Genomic DNA, 19,424 nt, shown 5'->3' with positions numbered 1-19,424 from the left:
CACCCCTGCCCCCGCACCCCACCGGACACCCCCCACACCCCACCCGGAGGGCAGTCTGTCCCCGTCCCGTGTATCTCCCCCCCGGACCCCCGAGGGGGAACCCGCCAGCTCCAGCCCACCCCGCTTCTCCCTCACACGGGAGATGGGGGGGGGTAGGAGGGTCACCCCCCCCCACCCGCCACCCTTCCTAACGGGGCACCCCCCCGGCAGCGGGGCAGCCCCTCTCCCCCCTTCCTCCTCCTCCCGGCCTGCCCCCTCACCGTTCTGCGCTGGGGGCTCCGCTCCGGCGGCGGCTGCATTCCCGCCCGCCCGGCCCCTCACCTCACCTCAGCCCCGGGCCTCCGGGACGGCGAACGTTTGCTCGGGGGGGGGGGGGGGGGGGGGGGGGAGGCGTGTGCCCCCCCCGGTGAGGGCGCGCGGAGCGGGGGGGGGGGGGGGGGGCGGCGTTCTCCCGGCGGCACCGGGTCTCCGCGAGACAAGGGGAGGGGAAGGGGGGGGGGGGGGGGGGGAAGAGGGAAAAGGAGGGGGGGGGGGGGGGGGGCCTGGAGGGCTGCGCGCGGCCGGGGAAGCGCTTCCGGGATCGGCCGGGGCTTGCGCCTGCACGCTCAGCGCGGGGCGTTAGAGGCCGCCGGGCGCGCGGCGGGGGGAGGGGCCCGGCCTGCGCCGACCAGGCTCCGACATGGCGCGGCCCGCGCGCCGGGGCTACCCCCGCCCTCGCGAGACTTGGGCGGTGGGAGGGGAGGGGGCGGGGGTTCGAACGCGCGCGGTAACGAACGGCGGCGGGCGCGAGGCGGGGCGGGGCGATTGGGTCTGTGAGGAGGAGGAGGAGGAGGAGGAGGGCGGTTGGGTCTGTGAGGAGAAGGTGCGGGCCGGCTGTGGGATCCCCCGGTATTCCTGTTCTTCACACCGCGATTTTATTTTTTTTTTTCCTCAGTTCCTTTAAATAAAGGTTTCCCCGAGCCGGTTTTGGGGCTCGCTGGAGCTCGGCCGGCCCGTCTCCCGGCGTTATCGCGGAGGAACGGGGTCGGCGGATGGGAGGAGAGGTGGGAGTGGGGGGGACCGCGGCCTGGCCTGGCCTGACCTGACCTGACCTGGCCTGGCCGGGGAGAGGGAGCTGGACTGCCCGGCGGGTACCCGGGGCCTGGGAGCGGGGCGGTCGGTGGCTGGGAGGCAGCATCCCCTTGACAGAACCCTCCTTCTGAGCGTGTCTGGGCCCTTATCGAAGCTTTGGGGTGTTATTTTTCTCTGAATATTGACAGGAACGATAAGGTGTGTGGACATGTTCTTGCTTGTGCAGCAGGCGATCGCTGTGAGCAGAAAATTGCCCATGTGCTGCGCTCCTGCAGTCGGCTCTCCTCATCCTGTGCCATTCCGAGTAATGTTTTTGTGTCCCTCTGCTCGCAGGACAGACTTCAGGCAGTTGTGATGATACAGACTGATCCAGCATGCACTTCTCATTGACGTCAACCGAGGGTGAAGTCTTCCTGTTGAAGCAGGTTTAGTTGCTTTAGTGGGTGCACATGGATTTTTCATCCACATACTGGGCCATAGTTTGAGGTTATGTTCTTCTGTTTGTGTGCCAGTGTAAGCTGGTCTAAAGTGTCTCCTCCCAAATGATAAAGACTGTGATTTGTGTTTCTCAGGGGTTTTTTGTGTTCCAATATTTTTCTCTGTTCAGCTAGCACCTCTCTTAGGTAGACCTTTTTTTTTCCTCCTTCTTGCCTATCGCTGTTCGTCAGAGCCACAGAAACACCATTGCACTGAAATTAATCAGAACAGATGCAGAGTTCCTGTAACCACCTTCTGTCTCTCTCTGGTAGAGAAGTGGGAGGTGCAGGGTGAAGGGGTGAAAGGAGGGGACACGTATCTTGCGTTGCCATTACTGATTTTCTATGTCATCTTCTGTATGCGGAGGCCTTGGTTGCTGTGTCAGAGGCTACGTGAAGTTAATTAAGGGATTCCTGTATTCTAATTCCTACATCAGAAACAAGCCAAGCCCAAGTAGCATTTCGGGAGAGGCAAGATGCAAACCCAGAAGTAAACAGGATCTTGGTGCAACAATACTGTTATCTAACAGAGACTGATTCTTATCCTATGATTGGAATTAATACCAAGCTGCTAAAGTGCGCATTCCTCAACAAAAATCCGTAATTCCCAAATATAAATGTGTGCTGTTGGACCAATGAATAGTTCCAGTAGCTCTATTTAGTCTCTCACTTTCTTAAAATGTGAGAAACAGTCCTTTGTATGGCTGTTGATTCTTATGCACGTGTCTCGGCTAGCCAGCGTAGCGTCATGCAAGTAAGCGCCGAAAATGGTGCTTTTCCTCTGCAACCCTCTGCAATGAACTGTAATGGAAGACTATCATCTAGCAATTACTTATCTGCGCCCATCCCATTTTCAAAGCAGGAGTGTTCCAACAGAAATTTGCAGAGACTTCGTGTTTTTCATCTGCCCTTAGCTAGTCATAGATTTGAGAGCAGGATTGCGCTACTGGCAAATTAATCAGTCTTGAAACTTCACAATTAATCATAGCGGAGCCAGTGCTCTGCTCAAGAATTTAGGAGAAAAATCCTTATGGGTATTAGGTGCCTGATTACCCCAGAAATCAAAGATTGTATATGTTTTAACTTCACTGAACACATCTCTGAAAGGAGTTCATTTTATTGCTGATCTAGTTCTTCTGTCTCCTCTTATCCATATGACAACTACAACAATTGATTACACGGAAAAGTAATATTAAGAAAGTATTTAATATATTTTTAGCTGCTTCTAATGGGATTTAGCAGCTGGAAACAAGGAGAGCTGGCACTGAGTAATCAGGGCAGTTCTTAGACAGCTGTGTGAGAACCAGTGCATCAGACAGGGGTCTGAAATACGTTACCCTTTTTACCTGCATTTTAAAAAATGCAATGCACGCGATGAAAATCTGAAAACCAGATCTCAATACTTGCAGCTCAGACAGTAACTCAAAGTAGAATGGAATTCATTGTTAAATCCAGTTCTGTAATAACTTCTAGATGAAAATGCCCCTGGGTTTTGGGTGACTTTTTAAAAATGTAATGCTTATGGCAGTTATTACTACCCATCTTTGGAAGGCCTCAGGTTGGGATTTAAATTCCATGCTACATTCATTTTTAAACAGAACAAAAATGTAGTTATTTCTGCTCCCCTTTTCTCTTTATAAACAGCAATCTAAGAGACCCATTTTCCTATTTTGGAAGAAAGCAATTTTCTGCATGTTTGTGCCTAAGAATTGCAGCCAGAAGACTATCTTGACAAAATGGCCCTCTAGTATTCCATATGTTTTCTGTCTGAATAGTTCCTGTACTGAGTTAGTTCCATTTACAAATCAAAAGCATAATTTTTCAATGTAAGCACTATCAACTGAGTCTTGAATCTAAAAAGTCAAACTGAGTTCTTTCTCCCTGCTACAGTGTGATCAGTAATGCGTGTTTTGTCACTGAAATTTGCTTAATGGTTTTATTTGATGGTGCGTAAAGTAGAATACAGTGTGAATCCATTTGTCATAGTTACAAAAAGAAGTAACATTTTTTGGTCTTTTTGTACTTGCAGTAATTAACGTCATTATACAAAGCCAGGAATGTGTGTCTAGAGTAAGGAGGCACCATTTTTTCATATCATTTTCCATACGGAAGGAAATTATCTTGGGATGAGGTCTAAGCAGAGTAATCTGTAGGCCTGTGGTAATGCCTTGTGTTAGCGTCAGATCCTGCTGACTCCTGTGATCGTTTACTTGTGTACAAGAAGTTGCAGCCTTCAGGGTCTAAGCAGAGTTATTTAGGTGGAAGCCTGTAGAACCGGAGCTCACAGTGAAGGATATCCTTTCTGTAACAATTTTAATTCTGCCTACAGAATTAAATAGAAACTTGTCGTCCTGATATGTCAGTTAAAACTTCTCAAACCATCTAGCTATTCTTTAATAAATCCTGTGTTTATGAAACCACCTTGCTTCTCTCTCTTTCCTTACATTTTAAGGAATATATCCTTGTCCTTTCCTCATTTTAAGGTGAATTCTATGCCCTAAAAACAATTTCTAGAGCACAATTCATGTACTAAATTTCAAATGTAGCCAAAACTTTTTGGATCTATGCATCACCCTTTGTACTTTTCCTTTTGCAGCAAAGCTGTTTTGACTCTACTACATACCCTGGTTATTTTTCTGTTTCACATTGCTGTCAGCCATGTGACACTGAGACAACAGTAAAAAGTATTTATTGTTTTAACAGATCATGGATCAAGAAGTTGAGTTCAGAATGAAGATTTCTTGAAACTTAAGAGTAAATACAGCAATACTGAAGTTGAGAAGTCAAAATAAACCTCTGAGAAAATGGAAAAGATTCCTAAGAGCACTCAAAAAAGTTACTACTTTGTCTTAAGATGTAATCTTTTCTGCCTTATAAAATGCAGATCTAAGCAACTGTCAGTTGTTATACCCTCTGAAGGGCTACCTAACACAGTTCGGGGAACCTGTTGGTGTATGTGTAAATGTGCATTTATGTCCGGTAAGTGAGAAAGCATTATCCTTCACTATTATCTTTTCCATGTCTCGTGTTCTCCACTTCAGACGTACAACACTACGATCACATCTGTATATATACCAGGACATTTTCAAGGCATGCCTCTCTATTCTCAAGTTCTCTGAGTGAGTCTAGCAAGTGGGGGTAGAACTCTGCTGCTGTTTAATGAATGTTTTTTTGGCACAGAGTGCAACACAGACACTGGGAAGAGCAGTAGAGCTAGTGCCTTTTAGTTGGCTTTCACTCTCCTCGAAGAAAAGCTGTAGAGACGTCCCCATTTTTCTCTTTGAAATTTTCATAATTAAGTTTGCTGCTTTACAGATTTCTAGCCTGTGACTTGGAAGAACTAGATTCTACAGAAATACACATTCTCCATAAGTGTGCTTAAGACCTTATGAAAAATTTCAAGTGTTCCTTTGCAGAGTCTTCTTAACTGCTGCAGTCCTGGCATAGACATTGTCACTAGAGTTACTTGGTGCTGAAAGACTGATGACTCAAATCAGTAGTAACATATAAAGTAAGTGTCATGGCATAAGTGTTTTCTGATGTTTGAATGGGATATATAGTGTGAGAGAAGTGAAGAGACATGCTTGCATGTATGCCTTTACAAGCATGCGTTTTCATTGTTAGGGTTCAAAGGTTTTAATAATACAATTCAAAGAGGATTTGTGATTTTTATTTTTTTATTCCTAAAGTGACATCAAGACTGTATTTATCTTTTGGCTGATCTATGTAATTGATTCCTTTGGGAGTATTTTTCATTGCAATTAACTTTGGTGCTCTGGCCGATTCCAGTTTCTAAATACCTAGAGTTTCCCTGTGGTAACAGGAATTTAAATGAATGATGTCATTTGGTCCTTCTGTGCCAGTGCTATTGTGTGGGACTACTGTAGTCTGTAAAATTAGCTGTCCTTTTTTATCTTAGGTGTGGCTGTACTTCCGCAGTGGACACAATGACTGTGGTGTAAGTCCGTTTTACCATTTAGGACCTGCATGTGTTACATAGATATAGCTAGATTGGTGAGTATGTGATTTGTTAAGTTGCTGGTAAAGGATTTTGAAATTCTTAGGGATAAAGGAGATACATTTGTAAATTATCACGATAGAAGATTGCATGTGCTTTTCTTAATTTAGGATTATTTGGTGGTTTGCAGTTCATTCAAGATGACAGTAAAATTTTTGCCACGATTCCTATAATTGGATCTAGTAGTATCAGGGTGGTATTTCCAGTTCCTAGATTTTTCACTGAGGTGTGACATTTGAAAGGGGATAGTACTTTTGAATTGTACTGATTGCTTGTCTGAACTTGTCGTCACATACTGTCAGTGGCCCAGTCATTGCTCAGTGCCAGCTTATCCTGTGAACAGGAATATGGGCAGATAGCAGATTACCACATCACATCAGATAAGGTTGCTAGTAAGAGCAGCCAGAATGATTGGGTCAGAAAATCCCAATCTGTAGAAATTAAATACCTGGGAATGGGAATGCGTAAGAGTTCGGTGCAAGATACAGAAAGCACTACTCTCTGAGGATCAAGTGTTTCTTACATTTTTTCTTGCTTTCCTAGTCGTATCTGTTGGGCAAGATAGACATAAAGGGTGTTAGAGCTGTGTGGTTTGTTCTGGAGGGGAGGAGCAGTGTGTTTTGACTGTGATGCAAATACTTCCTTTTGCTATCTGTTGCTATATTGCTGGAAAGATACATAAGTATAATAGAAAATGATTTTCAAACCATGCTCTGTAATACTACAGAAAGTTGGAACAGTGCTGCAGGATACGAATAAAAACCCAAATATTTACATGATGTTTGGGAGATTTCCTACTCATTAACTGAAATACAATATACCTCATTCTGTGATTGTTTTGATTGTATTTTACAGCCCTCTATGGAATGTTTAGTTTCAGCCCTACTGAAATATTTCAGGGCATCAGTAAGACTACTTTAGTAGGGCATAAGACGTGTGGAAAACACTGTTAGTATTCAATCTATTGAGCTAGCACTTACAGTATCTTTACTCAGTAAATGATGGGGCATAACCAAACCAAGTTTAATCTAGCTAGCATGCAATTTAACAGTCATAAAAACATAGCACTGTCAGTTTTAGTGAGGGTTCACAAACGTCGTGTGTGTGCATGTATATATATGCAGGGTTTTCTGCAGATTTGTACAGTCAGTGATGAAGTGTGTGCTGCTGGGTCTGTATTACTCCTGTTGCTGTTTCTAGCTAGATAAAAGTTAATGTGAGCGTGCCCAACTACAGCACAACTAACTCTTGTTGTAGAGACATCTGCACAGAGGCTGCAATGGTGTCATAGTACATAGAGTGGGTTAGTAGCCAGAGATTAACGCAATTTATGACCTGCATATGTTGCTAAGTAGTTAATAGAGGATTTTGTCTCAAGTCACTGGACAAAGCATGTAACTTCCTGGACCTTGAAAAGGAAGCTTTAAGGTAGACCCTCATAATTAAATAGTTAAAAATGTCATGATCATTGATTTCCAGTTTATGATTATCTTGGTAGTATTGCATGACACCTTACAGCTGGAGTAGTTCTGTAAGTCAGCAGCATCACTTGTAGAGGAAAGGTGGGGTTCTTGAAGAACACTGATAGTTCAGGGAGAGTTGAGGCCAAGACATTTTTTTAAACCACAGCTTGTGCTGCAACACTTTATTGAAATAGTTCCCTCAATTCCCGAGAAGCTAACACTTTACTCTGAAGTCATCTGTGACTGCGTTCCCTGTTCCAATCTCCCACCTCAGGACAATAATCAGTAAATTACTAAACTCCCAGCAGCCTGTGACATCTGTGAATATTGTAAAGGTCTAATGATAATCTAAGGTCAGAGCAGAGAACGAGAATGTTGGTGGTTCTCAAGGACTGTGCGCAATATGACTTCAGTGCTTGTAATACCGTGTCCTTCAGCAGCCTTGGCACTACGGACTGTTGTATGCAGCAACGAGATTTTGCAGAGTCACTTACAAATGCATCTCATGTAGAGCTGAGGATACATAGCTTCTGTTTGTCAAAGTCATACCAGGTCATATGTGGTGTTTGAGTTGTTAGTCAGCTTGCTTGCTGAGTTGCATTAGCTTCCAAGTGGGACTTCTTTCATCGCCATCTAGCTGAAAAGCATTGTCCCTTCTTTCTACCTGATGGTGTGGTCAATAGTAGCAGGTGTGTCCAGCAGTTCCAATGAGGTTTACTCCAATTGAAGTGAAATGTGAAGACAGCTGATGCAAAAAAAATCTTCACTTCTCCTTAGATTTGTCTCTCTGCTGAGGTCCTTTTGCTAGGTGCTGCATATTCCTTGGTAATAACTTCAAAGCAATTAATCAAGCCACACAGCATCAAGTATCTATGATTCTGTTGTGATCCACAGACCACTGGTTGTTTGGGAAAAGCTAGTTACAGGATCTAATACAAAGCATATGAAAACTGGAAACAAAAGATGCTGTCACCAGGCAGAATTAGATGAATGTTGAATAAGACCATTTGTAGGAACTTCCAAGTGGCCTATGGAAAAGTCTTTTCACTGAGACACTCGTAATAAAGATTCAACACCTTCCGCTCTCTTTAAAACTAAACAGTCCTCAAACTTAGTCCACCATTTTTCTCCTTAATAAAAAGAAGTAGATCCTCTGAAGATGAGGAGGAACTTATTGCTGCTTGTTTTGTATGGAAGACTTAAATTTTATAGAATTGGGCAACTATTTTAAAATGCATAGCTTAGATACATTTGTTCTGTACTATTCAAGGCTGTCCCAGTCCAGCCTTGTGTATTTTTCTTGACACAGGTTAGCAAAGCACAGAAACGAGTTCTGTTTAACCTTCTGTCAGGTACTGCAGGAATGAAAACAAGCAAAAGAAAGGAAAGAGAATTGTAACAATTAAAAAACCATAGAGCTGTCTGACCAGGCAAAATATAGAGTGGCTTCCTTCAGGCCAGTAGTTTGAAAAGCTAGGCAAAGTTCACATAGGGGAAGGGGAAAAAAAAAAAAAAAAAAGGTAAATGCTGAGTATTAGAGAGACATAACTCAGGGAACTAATGCCTTTTAAATAACCCTTTAATCTGACATGCAGCTTGCTACTGGAAAAATGGAATGTATTTTCCTTTGTGTCAAAGACTGTGCCAACGCGATAGTAAACACAGTGAATGCAAGTTAAAAAGAATGAAAATTTTCATTATTACATTGAAATTAATGGAAAAGAGAAAGTGAATACTCCATATTTCAGAGAAATAGTATCAGGGAACTAGGTGAAACAGTACTCAAATTAGGGTAAATATTCCACTTGTCATTAATGGTATTGTCATTATGAAGAATCATATTTTTCAACCTCTCCCTAGCATTGTTTTCTTCACACACACTTTAAATTATATGTAAAGTGAGGTAGCTACTTACAGATAGCTGTGTATTTTTAATTTATGTTGCCACAAGGGAGCCACAAAATCCTTTATTGCAATAAAACATGTTCTTGACATGGATTACTTTTTTCACATTAGACAGTGGCTGATGGCACTACTATAGAAGGCTGTGCTTTAGATGGTCTGCAGGTATGGAAAGTTACTTTTTTGTCTACCTTCTCCCCAAGAACATGTTTTATTTCAGAGTCCACATAATGCCTTTGAAAATGTACTTTCAGCAGTGTAATAGCTGGAATGATGTTATTCATCCTTGGAAACGAGGACCTCACTCCAAAACTTGTCACCCAAAGTTATCAGGCTATATTGTGTCTGGTTTCAAGTGAAAACCATTCAGTTTTACAGTAATTAGAAAGTACAGTGAAGTTTAAAGAAATAGCTGCTTTTTAAAGTTACTTTTCAAACCTCACTTACAGAGGGTCTGCTACTTGTTAACATTCAAGTCAAGGCAAAATTATTTGCGCTTACTTTGGCACAGAAGCTAATCCTTATGCATCGTTTGCATGGGAAGGCAGCCAGAGTCAAAGCATAGACAAAACTCCACTAGTATCCCCGGAGTGGAGGATTTGTAGGACTCCTGGCTCTGCGCCTTTCTTAGCAATGCCATAAATCTTCTGGGACCCATCAGCATAGGGGAGGCTGAGGCTGATTTTTACCGCTTCTATTTCCTATCTCATTGCAGTCTTTCAGCCAGAAGATGTGTGTGCCAAGGTGTACATAGATGCAGCTGGTATAGTTCCAGGAGCAAGTTTGTGCTATTGAATTCTGTCAGCCCTGCAGCTTCACTCAGACAAAAATGTTACTGAAGTCAATAAGTTTGCAAGGACTTGGAAAAGCTGTGTGATTTGTTGTTTGGTTTGGTTTTGTTTAAGGACGAGGCAGATTTTAGGACAACAATCAAATGGGACCAGCATTGATTATTTTTCAAGTAACTATAGAAAATATATATAGTGTACAGAAATTAGCTCTTAAACCCATCCCAGCTGGTTTTGTTTTTATATTTTTAAGGAGCACACTTAACATAGTTGGAAGATTTCCCCCTGACTTGGTGTACATAGGCTCAGACCCTTAATATAGAAGAAGAGAATCAAGAGGAAGACATACTCAGCTGAAAGAGAATTAAACATGCATATCTTTCTTCCTATAGGTAAATTATGGGGTTTTTTTCTGGGTTTTCTCTTCCATGAGTTATGACAATGTGCAAATTTTCATTGCTGTATGGTTTTTAGTTGTTAATGACAGGATCCCCAGACATCAGATAAACCTATACTGTCAATTTATATTTCCATTTCAGTCCTCTCAGTTGTCAGTGTAAGCTGAGAGTCTTATCTAGATTTTATTTTGGCAGGCTAATAACCCTGAAACCAAGTGACCACCCAGAATGTCTTACAAGAGCAGTACACTTGTTAAAGATTGTTAATAGACCAAAACAGCAGTTGCTTTCCAGGTCAAGGTTACCAGAGGCTAAATTGTTTGAAGTTTGATTTCATGTAGCCTAAGAACAGGAAAAGTCTATAATTAGGTGTGTTTAGATGACTGTCCTTTTGCTATCATGCATGCAGTATGATAACCTGGAGTCCCAACTGAAATGAAGGCTTTGTGAGTTCAGTTTAGGTAAGTGCTTACAGGGTAAGCTTTGTTGTTAAAATTGAAATGATAGTTCCAGTCTAATAACTTCTTCTTCTATATATAACTTTCTTCAAACTCTTGGTTTTTGCTTGAATTATGTCTTCATCTGTCTCATCTGTGACTATTTATGTCTTCTGTGTTACGCTACTGCCATGGTATAGAAATCCCCACTCCTGTGCAAACTGTTGTTCCTGCGCACTTCATGCTGATATCTGTGAGGCCTTAGCATCTCACTAAGTTTTGTTAGGTCCCAATTCCATTTGTTCTTCAACTATTTGTAAGACAAATGTAATGGTTTATTGACATCTGCCAGTGGTGGAAGTGTCCCTACACTGAAACGTGGTTGCATGTAAGGACTTACTACCTTGCACTATGTCTCATAATTTGTAACAGTGAAGAGCAGGGTCTAAGTGTGTGTAGGGGACACTCTGGGCTGGAATAGTAGCATTTCATAGACATTTAACACTGGCAAAAAAACCTATGCAGGATGTTTTTTCTTTAAGTAGTGTGAAAAGTACCACCTCAGTTACACCTCTGCATCTTCAGTGACACCAGAGCATTCATAATATGTGTTGTCAAGTCCTGAATTTGGCCTAGAAATTGTGAGGCAGTTTAAATTTTTTCTTAGATGTGATTTTGCCAGTACAGTTAAAATATACTTACATTGAGACATTTGCTCTCCAAGATACAAACCACCTTTGTTTTGCTCTCCAAGTATTCATTTAAGACAGTTTAGCTCATATACTGTGATTGCTTCCTAACAATAAACAGTAGAAACATAGTTCCTGACAGATCTCCTATTCGTTCATCCTCCCCCAAGTATTTTAAGTAGATAATTAACACTGGGTAATTAGAAGCATCTTCAGTCTGTGTAATTGCACAGACTATAATTTTTCATAGTAATGTGATTCATTTTATCTAAAGTTGTTCAACACATATCTTTGTAACAATTTAATCTGCATTCCTAGTTGGTACTGCCTTCCCTCAGTTGCCTTCGTTTTGTGGGATGCTCAATTAGTCACAAGGCTAAAGAGACAGATTCAGGCACATTCACAGCTTCATTTGAGTACCCTTTCCTCACTGAAATCCTTTATAGGATTTTTGTTTTTTCTGTATAGGACTTTTTTTTCTTTATAGGACATTTTTTCTTACACACTATCCTGAGGGGCTAAACCCTCAGCAGCAGTACAGCCCTCAATTTATAGATAGCACACCAAAAGGGAGCAATTCCATGGTCATTACTTCCTAGGAAAAGGAAGCAAGCGGCCATGAAGACGGAGGTATCTGTTAGCCATGTGTATCTTTTTCCACAGCTTTATAGAAAGCACAGAGTATTGACGCTTCTGTTCTCCCCATCATGGGCTTCTGTACGTTCGCGGAAGAAAACCTGCCTCTCACTACCATAGTAAGCCATTGTGGTTTTATTACTGGGGTGCTGCATGAATCTAAATCAGAGCGCAGGTTTGGCTCAGCAGAATTGACCTGTAAGTAATGAGCAGCCACTATAGTCTACTGTGTTACATGGAAAAAAATGCAGTTTGATAATTTTCATTAAAAAAACAAGTTTTGTAAGCAAGCTGTTTAGAGATCAGCACCCATTTTCTAATAAAATTGTAAGGTGAACACAGACAAAAAGTAGTTCACATGTTAACATATTTACATTGTTGCTGTCTTAATGTTTTAACAGAATTATTCTTAGTAAGAACATATTTCCGAAGTGAACGTCACCTTGGTTAACAATTCTAATTCAAGTCATGTAGAACAATGGGCCATATTCTGTATTTAGCCTGGCATGTGGCTCCAGCAGAGAATAAGGTGGGCAAAAGTAATTTCATGCTGTCTCTGTGCTGTCTGCATTCTGGGCTTGATTGGGTCTGCTTGATTCAGGCCACAGAGCTCAAGGGTTTAAAGTCATAACTGTATAAAATTCAGGGTCCGTGTAAGAAGAAATGAAACTCAGCAGAGCTTGGTACAAATGTAAAATGCTTTTGTGATGGGGTCAAAAATCACTTTTGGTTATATTTTTGATAACTCATTGAGGTGAAGTATGTTGCCCAGAAGAGAAGAAAAGGCCATTCATGCATGGGAAAACAGAAGTGTTTCAGGCATGACTCTCCAAAAATGTTTTCTACTCTGTGCCAGCTCCTGGCATGTGAGTTGATTCCCCATGCCTTTGATACTCACAGATCATTTCAGTAAACCTTCTTATTCTTCCTGGCTCTGCTCAATTTTTCTGTGTTAGGATAGACCATAGTAGATAAACATGCCATTTCTTTGTCCAGTAGTCATTTTCTCTCTGTTTTAGGAAATTTGTGAGTTTGGTTTTCTCTTCTGTTAGATTGTGTAGTGAAGCAATTGGATCCTTCTTAAATATCATAATTACATCTTTTCTAAGTTCCTCTGTCACATTACTTCCCACACACATGTGTTTCTTCTCATGTTCTTTCTAATGCACCATATCTGAATGACCAAAAACTTGAAGTATCAGTCAAGGAGGTGTTGAGGAGGATTGAGAGAAACAGTAGGCAAGAAATTCGCCAGGCTTCCAGTGAAAAGGAAGAGGCTGAGATACCAGCCTCCAATCTATTGTGAGAGAGACAGACATCTCTCTTGGAGATTTTAAATGTTTGTAGGGAGGAAAGATTGTTTTTGTTTATTTATCATCTCCAAGAGTCCCTTGGCAACTAGATTCCCTTCTTTTGCTTTCTAACAGCTTATGACTATTCTGACAAAGAGAAAGACTGGAGACATAATTAAAAATAAAAGATAAGGTTCTTTTTTATAGTGCATTTCATCCACAAGGAAGGGGTCATGGACTGTAAGCCCTAAGGTTGCCTCTGATGAGTTTTACAGTAAATTTGTGGCATGGACAAGAAGCAGGATCAGTACCTGGTTTCTTTGGCTTTCTCTTCCTTTTGGGAAGGCATGTGTGAAATTCTTAGCTGATAGAGCTCCAACAAAAGGGGAGCACCATTAGCAAAAAGATAGATGTAAATAGCTGAGAAGTGCATTTTCCCAACCCAGGTTGCACGGCTTTGCTAAATCGGAGGGCTGGGTTTGTATGAGGTCTGTGATATAGAGAGAATTTAATGGAACTTTTTTTACTGTCAAGTGCTGCTAATACTTCTGATAGAGTCCAAAAACAAATTCAGAACATGTTTTGGTGCAACATCACCCCCACCAAAATAAACCAAACTCCCAACACAACACATCTGAATGGCATTGTGACTTGCACATGCATGGCTGTCAACAGGTTTGAGTCAAATTTCCTTCTCAGTTACCCAGCTGAACTTAGAGTTTCATCGCCACTTTGGTATACACACTTCTGGACCTTTCCCTGCCAGCAGCCTCTCCTAGTACCAGAAGTGTGATTGCCGCTTGCTATAGGGAAACTTTAGGTTGTGGACGTGTGGTAGTTTTTAGTGACTGAATCTGCAGTGATCAGCTGACTCTGATTCTTTCATTGATACCGCAGTGCACTGTGCATGGCATCACATCCACATGACAAATTTGGAACAGAGCTGGCTTCCCGGCTATCATTAACTTTGGTTCATCACGATGCTTCAGCGAACTGCCAAGCTTTCCAGTAGTAATGTGATAAATATAACCAACTGAAGTAACAACATGAGTGTAAGCAGCAACTTTATCTTGCCGTTTCAACTTTACACTTGGGAAAAGGAATGACTGTTCTGAACAACTATCGCAGCAGTTGCTGATATTAGCCTGAGCTGTTGAAGTTGACAAGGTTTCCAAAGGAGACTTACAACGTCCCAGTGGATTCACATTGTATATACGTCAGCTTGTAAATGATTGGAACTTCCTTTTGGCATTACAAGGGATCAGCAGTAAAGAAGCTACATAAGCTAAATTCTCTTTTGCTGTAATTGATGCAATGGACTTTTCAGACGATCTGGCCCAAAGTACGCATTTAATCCTTTCATTGCTATGGTTTTTATTTATATTAGTGAAACAGCTTTCTCTGGTTTGCCCTGGATTTATATTGATATAAATATACAAAGGACACAGACAGAATCAGGTTCCAGAACGTGACCATCAAAGAACTTACTGGTTCAGGACAAGGGCTAAATACTTCTCTCATCTACATTGTAAATCCAAAGTAATATCGCCAAGTCAAAATAATATAGTTTGACAGGAAAATGTGATACCTAATATGGAATGTGTATAGCCTTCAGCACCCACTGTGGTAAATCTCTGCTAGCAAACAGTCCACCTGTATTGATGAGACACTAAAGTAAAAAACTGATGCAGTATACTGGGGGCAGGGGGAAACAACCAAAAAAACCTAGTTCTAACAGAATAATATGGGAAACACACCTGCTAAGCAAAGGCAAGTGACCCAGGGTAGATTCCACGCTATCCTGCCATTGTACCCTTGAGCAACTCTACTGACTTCACTAGTGTAACTAAGAGCAAAGTATGTCCACTGTGTCTTTAAGAGACCAGCAGCCTCAGGACAGCAAATTAGCCTTAATGTGTGTTAGTAGTACATTTGCAGACTGTATGTCAAATGAATCTGACTTTTTAACATACTTCTTCTGAGAGTGCAGTTGCAGATAGTATTGGTGTATCTGTGCTTCTCATTATTCATTCAAGGGTGACACCTTCTATGTTATGCTTGCTACCATTGTGCATTAATCTACTTTGCAGTTTTATGTCAAATACCTTTTTGAAATCCAAGTAGATTATGTCCTTTAATCACTTTGCCCAGTCCATGTTCCTTGTGATCTCATCTCTTATTAATATCTTTAGGATCTTGCCTACCACCAAGGTCAAACTGGTCTACAATTTCCTAGCTCCACCCCAGGCCTTTTTTAAAGAGGGTTATGTTTGTGTAACTGTGATCCTTCAGTAGCTGCCTCCTTTTCAGAAGGCTATGAAGAATCTTTCGCCTGGTTTGTATGGTTTTGAATTCGAAAGTTTTCTAGAAATGCTGAAAATGCTGCTTTGTTTTAGTTGCTCTAGTTTGCCTCAGTGTGTTACACTCCACATCTGGACTCGCTGCTAGGATTTTTCCATGTCTGGTGTCATCTCATCTTCTTTCTACATAGAAAGTAGCTCACTTCATTTTTCATTTATCTCCTGATAGCGTAGGGGTTCTAATCTTAAATCAAAGCCTTCATCTCTTCTTTTACTTTTGTGAAGATAGTGAATCTTTTGCCATTAAGTATGGGCAGCATAAAGGATTGCTTGGGCTGTACAAATATTCTTGATCAGATTCTACTTTCATGTGTTGAAATCCAAAATAATTCCTAGGAAAGCAGTAAAAACTTTTGCCAATCCACTGAGATCGGAATCATACCTATGTCTGGTCCTCATTGTATCCTGTCTTCTCTGTATATACCTGTCAGGTTAGAAAGAAGTTCCTTAGTGGCAGGACCATTTTATTTGGAACCTTGAACACCTCCAAGCATAAGAAAAATTAAAGAGAAATAACAACACAGTAAAGAACAATATACAGATTACAGGCTAAAGTTGATCGTGATGAAGAAAAGTCAGACAAATAAAGCTTTAGTATATTCTGTAGGTATATACTTAGTCCAGATCGAAGTAATTATGTTTGCATGGGTGAAAATGTAGAAAGGTAATTAAATATATAGCATCCTCAGCAGTGGCTTCAACAGAAATGCAAATAAGCAAAAAGATGTATCAGCATCAAGGACCATAACTGTCATTATTGGAACTGATGCTTTTGGTTAGGCTTGACTACGATAATGAGACAGAAAGAAATTTTGACTTCATAGTGTCAAGCGTCTGTGTGACATGAGAGTAAACAGATGTCACTGGAAATTCTAGTTAGGAGTCTTTCAAGAGAACTGAAAATACATTAAAAATGGGAATTTTTCCCTCTTGCCATTTAAAACTTTTCTACCCTGATAATTTATGTCAGTGGTATGACTAGATATATTTTTACTCAGTTTTGATTTGAATTCTCTATCTGAGAGAGATTGCCAATTCATTTTGTGTGCAAAGAGTGCAGATAAGGGCATAGAACATGCCACTTACGTGGTGTCAGCATTCTCAGCATGTAACATAGCTTCAAGGGCATGTCACAAATTAAGATCATGTTTAACATACTGTTGTCTTTGCTGATGCTTATGAAATTTGCCACTAGTGTAACAGCTTTTTTTGTTGTTTTTAGAGCCCAGCCTCTTCATGAGGGAGTATACATACATGACTTGGTCAGGGGTGCAGCATAATGGGCTTTTGAAAAACTGGGAGGGAGTTGGGCAGGAGTGGGTGCCTCCAGTGTATCAACACTCAGTGCATGGCTGGTGTCACAGGCAGGAGTTTGACTTTTGCATGCATGTGATCGTTTAGGAGGAGTAAGGACTTCAAAGCCAGAGCAGGATCCATCTGACAACGTGGGAAGAGTGTCTTCAGCAGGCTTCAAACCTAGCGAGGACAGCTTGAAACTGCGTAAGCTGGGGAAGGTTTATCATAACCTATAGAGAGGTGAACGTACAGGTGTAAGAGACGGCTTGCTTGTAACTCCCGAAACAAAGATTGAGAGAAGCAGCTTGAGGGAAGCACGAACAATGGTGAGAGACGAAACCTGGTAAAGATAAGAGAGGCGAAGGCCCTGCGAGCCTTTCCGAGGAATGTCTTAAACACTGAGAAGTACCCTGAACTGAATAATGCAGGCCTGGTACTCAATGAACTGATAAGGCTGACACTCTACCCACGTGAGAGGAATAGCGAAGGATGTGGCTGCGGGAAGAAACCCTGTGGAGATGGGACAGTTCTGCCCTGGTGCAACTTCTGAAGCTTATTAACTCTCTGTTTTCAGGGCCATCGTGTCTGATGAATGATCTTTGCCTCATTATCAGCAAAATGCATCTTAAAGTTGACACCCCTGCATACACTAATGAAGATTACGGAGATCACACTAAACATACGTGGCTGCATCACTCCTTTCTCAACCCAAATCATGCTGTCATCTGGGGCAAGGGGGGAGAACCTGAAATGAAGCTGCCACCATAGGAGGAGGGTGGGTCGTACTGATACGGCAAACATAGAGGGTGAAAATAGGTGCCATGAAAAGAGAAGGAAAGGAAAGGTGTCTGGAATTCCACAGAAGAGCACTCTTACAAACTAGAAACACCCCGTTGGCTGGACCAATGCTGGAAGCAGGGCTGGTGATCCCTTTCTCTCTCTCTCTCCCCCCCTTTCTGTTTCTCTTTTCTCTTAGAGATGTTAAGTAAAGCAAGGCGTACCTTACTGCTTGCCACAATTTGTTATATACCTAACCAACTATCGGAAAACCTAGTTTAGGACATCTAAATCACTGTGGGAATCTAATAAAAGTTTGTGTACGGATGTGGAGAGCGGTCTCGCCTTAGTTCACGCTGCTGGGGATTTGCGAATCTGAGTCACTCACCCTCCTCTTCTGAGTGTGTGGTGACAACAGGGAGTAGTGGGGAAGGGACAGCACCATGGGGAGGGTCTGGTACTTCTCCGAGAATGCAGCGCGATGGGCCCCGTTTCCAGTGCCTGTACGCAAACACATGCTGCAGGGGAAACAACAAGGAGAAATTAGAAGTCTCTGCACAGTTGCAGAGCTGTGCGTTTGTTGGGACATACCTGGTGAGATAGTTTATACAGCTGGAGTGCTGCCTAGGTGGGGATAGGCTCTTCAGTAAAGACAAGCCAGGAGGGCAGCGAGGAAGGCTTGTGCTCTGTGGCGGGGTGATGAGCCAGTTGAGAGCTTGTGGATAATGATCAGAGGATGTTTTCACCGTGAGGGTGGTCAAACGCTGGAACAAGTGACCAGAGGGGTGCTGGGGTCCCCGTCCCGGGAAGTACTCAAAGCTCCACTGGGCACAACAACCTTTTGGGACCTGCTTCAAGCAGGAGCTTGGACCAGATGAGCTCCAGAGAGCCTGTCCAATGTAAGTTATTCTATGATTAAGTGGACAGCAAACATACAGTGTTTAACTTCATGGTACGCCTATGTTTAAATGGATTTCAGAGAGCTCACACGCTTACTTAAGCTGAAGTATGAGTGAGAAGCGTGCCAAAGCTAAAACATAAACCCCCTTATCTATTTTGTATTTCCTGTTAAACAAAAGAGTAGCTATAACTTTTTGTCTTTACTTTGCACAAATACAGGTGACCACCTGAGAGAAAGGGCTTAAATAGTAATATTCGCTTGGGAAGCAGAAAGAGGCCGGTAAATTCTTCACCTTGCTGAAGCACGAAAATAAAGACAAGGGATTCCTGGAGCTGTTCTAATATCGCATCCAGCAGAGGGCAGGAGAAACTGCAGAACAGGCTGCGGACACCGGTTTGGTACTTTTCACTCTGTACTAAGGAAAACTTACAGAAGAAAAGCAGCAGCCTGGATTTTACAAGCATGTCTAGACAGAACAGGTGAAAGCCAGATGAATGCCTAATTTTAATAATGAAGTGGTGTAGCACAACCCTCAGCACAACAATTTTCAGCAAAGCAGTGTAACACACATTACCTGTTGGTCAGTACAGGTATTCTGAATATCATAGAGCATTAGCAGGGAGGATATGAGGCTATGTTAATATAATGCTAATTATGGCAAGAATATGGTTATTCACTATAATGACAGTGAACAAAATATTGTGGTAGGAAGAAAAACAGACTGTTCAGGAAATTGATGTTTGGTAGTATGGAATTTCAGATGGACACTTTCAAATAACAAGGAGAAAATTATTTGCAACGGGGGTATAGAGCTTTCTAGTGATATTTTATTCAGATAACACCTCATTGAAAATACAAGGATTATTCCCTAATTTAAAACAATATAGGCATATCCAACGCTAATGCATTTGCAGAAATTG

General features: G+C 41.9%; 1 protein-coding gene across 1 annotated transcript in view; it reads right to left on the bottom strand.

Moving 5' to 3' along the window:
- TAB3 (TGF-beta activated kinase 1 (MAP3K7) binding protein 3) overlaps positions 1-402 on the bottom strand; it is a 48,164-nt gene extending 47,762 nt beyond the window's left edge. The window contains exon 1 of the mRNA XM_049835327.1: positions 261-402. The gene's annotated coding sequence lies outside the window, so the exon portion shown is untranslated. The remainder of the gene's footprint in view (positions 1-260) is intronic.
- Positions 403-19,424: the final 19,022 nt, after the last annotated feature.

Source organism: Accipiter gentilis, chromosome 32 (genome assembly GCF_929443795.1).
Source record: "Accipiter gentilis chromosome 32, bAccGen1.1, whole genome shotgun sequence".
NCBI classification, from domain to species: domain Eukaryota; kingdom Metazoa; phylum Chordata; class Aves; order Accipitriformes; family Accipitridae; genus Astur; species Astur gentilis.
Note: the sequence above shows the minus strand (reverse complement) of the source record. Positions and strands in the feature narration are given on the sequence as shown.